Raw genomic sequence first — 10,424 nt, 5'->3', positions numbered from 1 at the left:
AACTGAGTGCACATAGGTGTGATCAACGATATGCAATATATTGTTAATTCAAATATTTCAAATCTCATAGAAATATATTGCAGTCAATTCTCACGGCAACGCACGGGTATCATCTTATAATAATTAGATAGGGTACCCAAACCAATACATCAAGCACACGTTTTTTCATTTAATTAATAAGCCTTAGTGCACACACCATAATCAAGCACGATCCAAACAATCCTAGCTAGTTTTAATCAAATCCGTCTGCATACTCGCTCACCACACCATACACATGCATGCATGCACGCACGCCTGAATTTAAACAGGAAAATTAGTAAATTACTCTCAGTCAATCGTTGAGAACGGACAGCAAGCAACTAAGTTTCAGACGTTGTCGGAGGTAGTTGAGGAAGGCGGCAGGAGAGGCTGGGTGATGGAGGAGCCCAGCTTGGCGCTCCGGACCTCGCGCTCGCCGCCAGAGAAAGCTGCGGACGCCACGGCCATGGCCGCCGCTTCCTTGCCGTTGCGCGACCTCTCCTCGCTCTTGCCCCAGAGCACAAGGTAAAGCCCGGTGATGATGGGCGCGGCGCCGATGATCCCGCCGAGGTAGAACTTCTCGCCGAGGGTGATGGAGGCCATGATGGCGACGACGAGCGTCTGCACGGGCTGGTACACCGCCACGAACACCGGGCCCCCGCGGTCGATGCAACAGATCTGCACTGCGAACGCCACGCCGGACGCGATGAAGCCCGCATTACCGTTTTCATTTGCCATGTCAGCTGCTAGCTCGCGATATATGCATAGGCCTACATAATCATTTCCATATCTCTTTGAGAGTCAAAAGCAGGCAGCTTAAGATCCGAGGCATGTATCATCATGGCTTCCACTCACTGAACTTTAACATTGAATAAAATGATACTCACTCCATTCCCTTATACAAAGCCACTATAAAAAATACATTTTACATCTATACAAGGCCACTAATGGTAATCGAGACAAAAATTAATGATGTTTTCTCGTACTAACAACTTGTTTAATACTTGCATGCATGTAGTCATAATGACGCTGAGCTACTTCCCTTCTATTCCTTCCTTGCATGCATGCGGAGCATTAATGATCTCGGTTAATGAAAAAAATTGGCTTGTAAAGCACTCATTAAATTTTACCTTGGTACCTGTAATTTGAGTTTGTGGCCTTGTATAAGGGAATGGAGGGAGTACTGTAATTTGCTAGAGTACTGGTACTACAAAACAGTGAGCCAGACAGACATAGAGGTATACAGCTTGTTGCATTGCATCACTTTTAATCAATTTGCTCCTTTCTTTTTGACATAATAAACAATTTTTTTAATTAGTTTGTGCTCTGGATCGGGATATCATGCAATTAATTAACTGCGAATTAGGATGCCCTGCTTACGGCGTAGAGGATGGTGAAGATTTCGGAGCCGGAGTGGAAAACCCACGCGTCGACGTCCCTCTCGAAGAAGGCGGCGATGACGAGGAACTGGATGACACCGAAGAAGCAGGTGTAGGAGGTGACTGACAACCTCGCGGGGTACTTCTTGAGCACCGGTGCCTGCAGCACCAGCCATCCGGACCACGACAGGCAGTGCCCGATCAGGTACACGCACCCCAGCGTCCAGTTCTTCCCCTCCCCGGCCACCGCTGCCAGAAACGGCACCTACAACGACTTGTCGTCGCTGGCGCCGACAGGGCCGAAGATGGTTGGGCCCTTATATAACGTGATCACCGATGCGCCCGCCACGCACGCCAGCGTGCCCACTACCTTGGCCACGCCGTCGCGCTGGTCGAGCCGCACCTTCTCGATTCGGAGCGCGGCGGCCATGGTGAAGGTGATGGCCAGCACGGAGTTCTGGATGGCGGGGGCGAACGTCGGCGACGTGTTGTCCAGGCCCAGCAGGTAGAAGCCCTAGTTGACGGTGATGCCGCAGAGCGCGAGGAAGAAGAACTGGACGACGAAGTTGAGGGTGAGCTTGGGCCGGTCCTTCTTCTCGAGGAAGTAGGCGAAGGGGACGAGGAGGATGAGCGTGATGATGTTGCGGTACACGGGGAAGACGAGCTTGCCGATGCCCATGTTGAGGGGCAAATAGCTCCCATGCGACGTCGTTGAGTTGAATTGTCCACAGAACGACGTGGTTGGTTGTAATGGCTCTCATGCGACATCTGCGTTGGAAAAAATAGCTGCCGTGCGACACTGCTGCCTAATCCAAAGACACATGTTTAAAACTCGAATCAGGTGAGCCCCTACGTAACAACCTGAACGCTGGACATAGAATGGCGGGACCCACAGCGTGGGACCCACTAACTTATCCAGCTCAGCATTGGTACAAGAGAGGACACCGAGCCGTGCAGCACCCAAGCCCTACCGCGACCTTCCATCCTCCCTCCCCGACCGTTGTTGTTCTTCTTCTCCGGCAACGACGTGCAGCAACGCCGTTCCGGGCCGCGACCTAGCAATGTTGAGCTCCGCTTCAGCCTCCCGCCGCTCATGGCCGCGCTATGGCGCAGTGCCCATGACAAGGTGCCCTGCATGCCCACGTACCGCACCCCTGAAGCGGCTAGTCACAACGACCGACAAGAATGGCAACCTTGCGCGGGAATTCGTGAAATGCGAGAGCAAACCAGAGCAGGGAAAGGTGAGATTTTACTTCTCAATATGCTAATTTTGGTTTTTGTCTCCCAATTTCATATTTTTCATCGGATTTGGGATTTAGGGTTCATCTTTCCGATTTCAGAAATTGAAGCAATGCGCCCATTTTGAGTGGCTAGATGAGTACATAGAGCGGATTCAACTGGAGGGTGCATCAGGGGAGCTCGATTTACCGTTGGAGGCAGAGAAGTTTGGATCGGGCCCGTCTGGATCTGGTGCCCCTGGATCTGGCAATTCCATTGGTGCTACTGTGGGGGATGCAGGAGTGACGGCAGAGCTGAAGAAGCTGAACAAGCAGATGAAGAAACTCATCGAATTGAAGAAGCAGGGCAATTTGATGGCCGGACTTTTTTATGTTTGTGTAATTGCTCTCGCATTTGTTTATGTGATGATAATTAATCGTTAGTGAATAGATTGGGTATCATTTGTAATCGTAATGATATGGATGTTTGAATAAAAGTGTTGCGTTGTACGAATTCGACATGTCTTCTCCACTCTGTTTCGGCCCCGTTTTTTCAGTTCTTCAGTTCATCATCAGTTTCAGTTTCAGTGGTAGATGGAGAAAAAGGAAAAAATGGTTTGTCGACAGTTGCCCGAAAAGGCCAGGCCCATATAGAAGGTAGGCAGGGCCGAATAGAACATATCCAGGCCCATTGATAAAAGAAGTGTAGCTAGTGCAAAAAAAAAGTGCACACGATCATTGACATCGATATATCTTTTCGGCTTAGGTTATTTCACAAATTTTAAGCTTCCTGCAGTCATCTTTTTTGAGATAATTCATCTGATAATTATTTGAGCTATTTTTATGCACAAGCTATCATGTCCGATGGTAGGGTCCGGTGTTGTTTCGGCTAAAACAAAAGGTTGGTTCTAGTTAGCAGTCTAACTTGCAGTCTTTGTGAACCAAAAACATTGCAATTGTTTGGTTCTAGTTTATTTCAACCAAGCACCATTTTTATTTTTTTTGGTTTGTGCTATGGTGTTTTCAAAGTTTTTACTCATGTGTTTCAATCGAAAAAGGTTGTGCCCCTCTCAAAAAAAGAAGACATCTAGTGTGCCCCTAGTAGCATCTCCTTACAACATATAGAGGGGCATCCCCTTACAACATATAGTGCATAAAACATAAAAGGAAAATAATTAACTAGACACGTGCTAACAACAACTTTTATGATTGGATCATGTTTTAGTGCATTTTTTAGTTCACATGGCCATGTAAATAAAATGCAATGAAGAAACTTTAGGCCCGAAAAAACATTAATAGATAGCATGATAGAGGGGCATCGGGTACCCTAGTAGCATCCCCTTACAACATATAGAGGGGCATCCCCTTACAACATATAGTGCATAAAACATGAAAGGAAAATAATTAAAACTAGACACTAGCTAGAAGACACGGGCACACAAGCCCCAACCAACACAACACAAGCTAGATAGAAAGACTCGGCCAGCAGAACACTCGAACAACTCCTTGGGCCCTCTTAGCTGGCGCCCCTCACTCGTCGTTCTCCGGCATCTGGTAGGGGAGGGTGTGCATGCCGTTGGGCTCGGGGAAGATGTGGTGGAAGTTGGTGAAGATGTTGTAGGTGGTGAACGCGATGAACTCGCATCCACACCAAAACACCTGGCCGAGGAGGTGGTAAGCGTCGTAGGGGTTGGTGAAGGTGACGTAGAGGCCGATGACGATGCCGTTGACGCCACCATCGTACAGCTCGTGGAGGTGGAACATGGGCGGAGTGCCCGGAGCGAGGTGGCGGTAGGCGGCTTGGAGGAAGAAGTGAATCAACTCTCTAGGGCCCCTCCACCTTGAGATGGCCCACACCCTCAGGCTATTCTCGACGATGACTCCGGCCGGGTAATCCCTCTCCGGCACGGTGCGAGGGCGACGGTAGGTAGGGCCGTGGAACCGCATGGTGGCTCGAGTGGTGGATTTGGCTCGAAAAGAAGAAGCGGAGGAGGCTTGAGAGATGAGTGTGAGAGGGATGAGGAAATGGTGCCCTTTTACAGCCGCGTTGCAGCCGTAGTCAATGTACACGATGCCTTCGATCATTTGCTCTCCTCCGTTCGTGGTGGCATAATTAATTGCACAAAACGGCAGAGCATCCAAAGAGGCACAAGCAGCACATGCGAGATGCTTCATTTTGGACTTGCATCGGCGGTGATGGTAAGGCTGCGGCGTGAGAAATCGTGCATGCCGTTGGGCTCGGGGAAGATGTGGCAATTAAAGGCGGAGCTGCACCACCGACACGTCCGTCCCGTGTCTCAGGTTCGTGCATGCAATTGTTTAAAATAGAAAATAGCTTAGATGCGACATACCTATATGCTACGCCCAGGGTGCTGCTTTACTGCATCACTGCGTGCATGCAAATGGCTAGGCTGTGTCGATGCGTTCACGAGCAGAATAGCTAGGCTGCGACGCCGTTGCATGGCATGCATGGTGCCGTCGCGCGCAGCCCAAGAGCACGACGTGGCCGTGCGCACGCACGCCAGGCTCTGCCGGGCCCGATCCGCTCGGCCCAACGGTCACTGAGATGCTCCCCTTCTCAACGTTATCTGTTCGTCAGAGAAAAAAAGGTGGCCAATCAGATTGGAGAATCAGGGCTCCCACGGATCGCCCAAGCTACACTCGCGGAATCCTTCTAGAAGGCCTATCCGACGGCCGCAGTTTGGCGTTAGGGTTAGATCGACGGTGGACGTTTGGCGTTAGGGTTAGATGGGTTATGGAGGCAGTCAACGGGGTTTTGAAAGGTTTGACCGAACATTCAAATGTGTATAACTGATTCAAAAAAAATCTAAAAAATGAAAAACATGCGCATATAGTCTTGTTATGTTACGTAGTTATGATATAAAACGATAAACTTGATCTAATGATCTTTGCATGAAAAAACCTTCACAAATTGGACTATCTCGACTGAGGTTGCATAGAGTTCAAAGGAGTGAGAAGAGGGTTTGAGGTTTTGAAAATGCAAAAAATCAAAAACCTCACCTTGGCTTCATTTTGGAGTGACTAAGCAGGATCTGAAGTTATTTTTGCATTTTAATTTTTTAAACTTGTTTTATTGCTGACTTTGTATTAAAGGGTGTTTTTTCAAAAATAAATTAATAATATGAATACTTATTCAAAAAAAAGGTGAGACTTCGTATTGATCCTATATAGGTATAATATAAGCTAAGAAAATCTTTTTGGGTGATTTTGAGAAGGTCGAAAAAAAACTTGCTTAGAAATGGGGTCGTTTTCCCTTACTTTGGAGCTTGTTTGGACAACATTTTCAGTGACTATGAGTTGGACTTCGCAAAAAGGGTTGGATTTATGAACTAAAGTGCATAGTAGTATATAAAACAGTGCAACATCACAGAACAAACAAATGAACTCCAAAAATATTGGAGATAGGTTCAAATATGAATGTCGGTTCAAATTTGAATTTGAATTTCAAGTCAAATCAATATCATAGCACATAAGTTTTACATCAAAGAACATAAGTTTTCACATCAAATGACAACAAACTTAAGTTTTCACATCAAATCACATCACATTTGAATGATTTCGACTCTATTTCTTTTGCTTCTTTCTACCACTCGGTTTCTTCTCCTTTTTTCCACTGTTTGGTTCCACGGCGCACAGTTTGTTGATGCTGATGCTCTTGGTTTTCTTGCCAACTCCACTAGCCCCCCTCAACTTTTGCACCTGACCATGTCCCACTTCTTCAGTTTGCACTTCTGCAGATTGAGTAGATGACACACATTGTTCAACTTCTTCAGTTTGCAACTCAACACTTGGCAGCACAACCTCCAAACATGGCAACACAACAGTCAAAGCAGATTCGCATGGCAGCACAGCAGTTGCTTCATCTGCAACAGTTTCAGATTGCCCTAGTGCCTGCAAAACAGATTCAGTATGCATCACATCGTCCAAAACAGAAACAGTTAGCTCATGTTCAGCAGTAACAGTTTCAGTTTGCTCCATATCTTTGTCACCAAACATTATCTGCTTAGTTCTCTTCCTTCTAAAGCCATTGAGTCTTGCTTTTTTCACTGGCCAGCATTGTTCAACAACAAGAGGTGGGGCTTTTTCTGCACGCTTCCTCCTAAAAAATAAAGCATTTCACTTGGTTAGATACTAGAGCAAGTAGCAAAATCAAAAACTTGCAAAAACAGTAACATAAACATACTTTGGCCTCTGAGGAGTGTAGATGCGTTTGGATGAACCAATTCTGTGCCCAAGTACCTCACACAACTTGCACCTATTTTTGTTACCTTTTGAGCCCTTTTGGGCTTTTCATTCTTTTCCTTTTCCTTTTTCCCCTTCTTACTACAACCACCTTTCTCAAACCAAGCTTTGAATTTGCTCTGTTTTGGCCTCCCAGCCTTTCTTCTAGTGACAGGGGGACACAAGGTAAATTCTATTTCCACCTCAGGCCACTGAGATTGGTCAGTCAGTGCAGGAATTGGACTTGCATATGCAGCTTTGAATTTTTGTACTGAATAATACTCATGCAAATATGGGTGCATATTTAACCTGGGTTTAGATGCCAAAAAAGTATGGCATGCTCACATTGTTTTCCAGTGTGTTGCCACTCTTGGCAAGTGCACTCATACAACTCAGTATTTACCACATGCCTCTTGCCACTCTTTGTATCTCTAACTTCAGCACCCTACAAGGAAGATTTCTCAACAGATAGATGTGAAAGATTTCTACTCCTATTGACCACCTGTTGTACCACTGCTGGAAGCTTGTCCCCTTCCAAAATATTAGCAATTTTTCCTCTCAACTCCCACAAACAAATGCTCATGATCCTTATTTGGTCCACCATGTCATGCACAGGCAAGTCTTTCAAATCCTTCACTTTGTTGTTAAAACTTTCTGCCAAGTTGTTATTGATATGATCACATTTATGGCAGTATTAAAACCTGAACTGTACCACAACAGAGAATGGTGGGTGTTCAACCATGAAGCAAATTCATTATCACTACATGATGCCAATATCTTACCAAGGTGATAGGAATGTGTCTATCTGGTGTAGGATCTTGCTGCTGGCCACATGCACCCAAATTCATCTCCTCTGATTTTTTATCAGATTCATCCACATATGTCCAAAGCACTCCCTCTGCTTAGCATGGGGGAAAACATTTTTTACTACATTTTCCAACCCTTTACATGCATCTGTGTGGATGGCCAAAGGAGAAACTGGCCCTATGCATCTTTTCAGTTGCATCATGAACCATATCCATGATGCCTCTGTCTCTGATTGAAACATTCCTATTGCAATTGGGAACATCTAGTTGTGTCCATCTAGAGCATTGCATGCAGCCAACTGACCATTCCACTTTCCAGTCAAAAAAGATGAGTCTATGCTCAAATATGGACGACAACCTACTTTGAATCCATCTATGCAAGGCTTCAAACACATAAAAAACTTACTGAAAAAAACCTTGCCATCCTCTGTTACCTCTGTACCTATCTCCACCACACTTCCAGGTGACCTATTCTCCACCTCTGCTTTAAAACTATACAACATCCTAAATGTATTTGCCCAGTCACCATACAATGATTTCATGGCCCTTTGTTTTGCTTTCCACACTGTGGTATATTACAGCTGGATGGGGTACAGCTTCTCCAAGTCAACTTTAAGCCTCTTTGCAGTAGTGTTTGGAGTCTTGGCTAAAATAGGAGTAATCTTCTCTATAACCCAAAGCTGTGATGTCATCTATGAAAATCTCTGTGAAGTGGTCATACATGTATGCTGGTGTGGTATTTGATTTACCCTTATTGTACTTCCATCAGGTTGTCGTTTGGCAGACATGTACCACTTGAAAGGATTGCCACCACCATCATAACCTTTGCACCGAGCATAAAATTTCTTTCAATCAGTCCACATAGTCTTGGCATCAAACTCTTTTTTCACTGCATAGGTCCTAAAAGACATCCTAAACTCATCCATGCTTGGCCACAACTTTCCCACCTCAATAACTTGGTTCTCTTTGTCATACAAACAAACCAACTCATTATCATCTGCATCATCCACATCATCTGTAGCCTCTCTCATCAGCTCTTCTTCATCCTCATTTGCATTTCTTGGGCCTGTGTTACCATCATCAGGCAAAGAACTGTCATCCTTCTCCTTATCTTTGTCATCAACTTGAATGCCAAACATTTCATCCATATCAATGTCAGATATTGGTATAATGACCAAATCTGTTTTTTCATTCAACTCTACTACATTCCAGTCAACAACAATCTTCCTAGCACCATGGGTTCTCTCCTCTCCATCTGCATCAATCCCTGTATCTTCAGCTACTACAGTCGGTTCAGTCAACAATGCCAACATCTTCTTTTGTGAAACCCACTCATCATCTTCCACCTGTGCAGCCATCTTTGATGGCACATAACCAACTCTGGAATGAGTTTGCAGATCAATTAGCTCTGCATAAAATGTTACTTGTTTGTTTGCCCACCCTTCTTGCTGATCAATTTCAGCAACCATGGATTCTCCATCTTCAATTCTCACATATTCACCATTATAGTTGTCCAAACGTTGCAGAGATACCTCTTGTTCTGGACCCCAAACAATACTCTCCCCAATTCTCTCCACCAAATTGCCCACCGCCTTCTCCTTTATGCTCTCCAATTCCTGGGGATCAACATCTGCAAGTTCGACATGCAACCTCACGGTGGTATCTCCATCAATGTCTTGGACACTGCCATCACTGAGCTTGGCTTTACAGGGAAAAAATTCCACTATAATTGCGAATGTGGTGGCAGAACCGGAACCTCCCCTGTTTTGTCAATGGCGGGCAACGGCAGTGTAAGCGACAATCACTACCAAATCGAGTTCGATAACAGCTAAAAGAGAAAAGAGGGCGGCATTACCGATTTGAAGCACTGTCTCCTCGCTCCATCTCATTCAGCCCCCGCGCTCCTATCCAATCGAGATTCTAAATCGCCAAGAAACAGAGCATGAGGCCACAGATCTATCCAAAATTCTAGGGAATGGGACTAGGGTTTTGAAAATACTCACTCACAATAGCTTTGCCGCTGCCGAGAAAGGCGCTCCACCACCGCGGAGAATAAACCGCCGCCTCTGCCAAAGAAGATGCTTACGGCAGCGCCGCTCGCCCAGTCCATCACGGTCGAGTCGAGCACGGTCACACAGTCACCAATCGAGTCGTGGATGGTTGACTCTTGACGACGTGGCCCTAGGTGGACCCCACCAGTCAGAGCACATAACCCCCAGTGTCCCAACCAAATCTCAGCCTAACTAACAGCCAGCTAGCCGCGTAAACGGGTTGTCTTGCTTGAGCTATTTCTGCGCTGGGAGACGTCGCATGAGAGCCATTACAACCAGCGACGTCGTTCTATGGACAATTCAACTCAACGACGTCGCATGGGAGCTATTTGCCCCATGTTGAGCGCCAGACGAGACACCACGTGGAAGCCGGCGTACCCGAACTGCAGCGCCAGCATCACCACGTGGAGCTGCGCCTTCTCCGGCATCCCGCACACCCGACGAGCATCCACCGCGTCCACCATGGCTGCCCTGCTTTCCTCTCTTGATCTCTCTCTCTCTCTCTCGATCGAAGCAGCTAGAGCGAGCTGACGCTGAGAGACGAGAGAGGAAGGCGAAGCGGAAGGCCTGGGCCAGGGCTGAGGCGAATGAGGAGTGCAGCTAGGGGTCTCTACCTATATAGACACTCCACTCAGACAGTATAGGTCTGGCAGTGAAGTGAGCGAGGGTGGGAGAGGAACTTTATGCATAGGCCATCTGTATCGGTCGGCC

The 10,424-nt window shown here is 46.5% G+C and overlaps 1 pseudogene; it reads right to left on the bottom strand.

Annotated features, from left to right (window-relative positions):
- Positions 1-309: 309 nt before the first annotated feature.
- On the bottom strand, positions 310-10,177 carry LOC123169423 (protein WALLS ARE THIN 1-like; annotated as a pseudogene).
- Positions 10,178-10,424: the final 247 nt, after the last annotated feature.

This window comes from Triticum aestivum, chromosome 7D (genome assembly GCF_018294505.1).
Source record: "Triticum aestivum cultivar Chinese Spring chromosome 7D, IWGSC CS RefSeq v2.1, whole genome shotgun sequence".
NCBI lineage: Eukaryota > Viridiplantae > Streptophyta > Magnoliopsida > Poales > Poaceae > Triticum > Triticum aestivum.
This window is presented reverse-complemented; position numbering and strand designations above follow the sequence as displayed.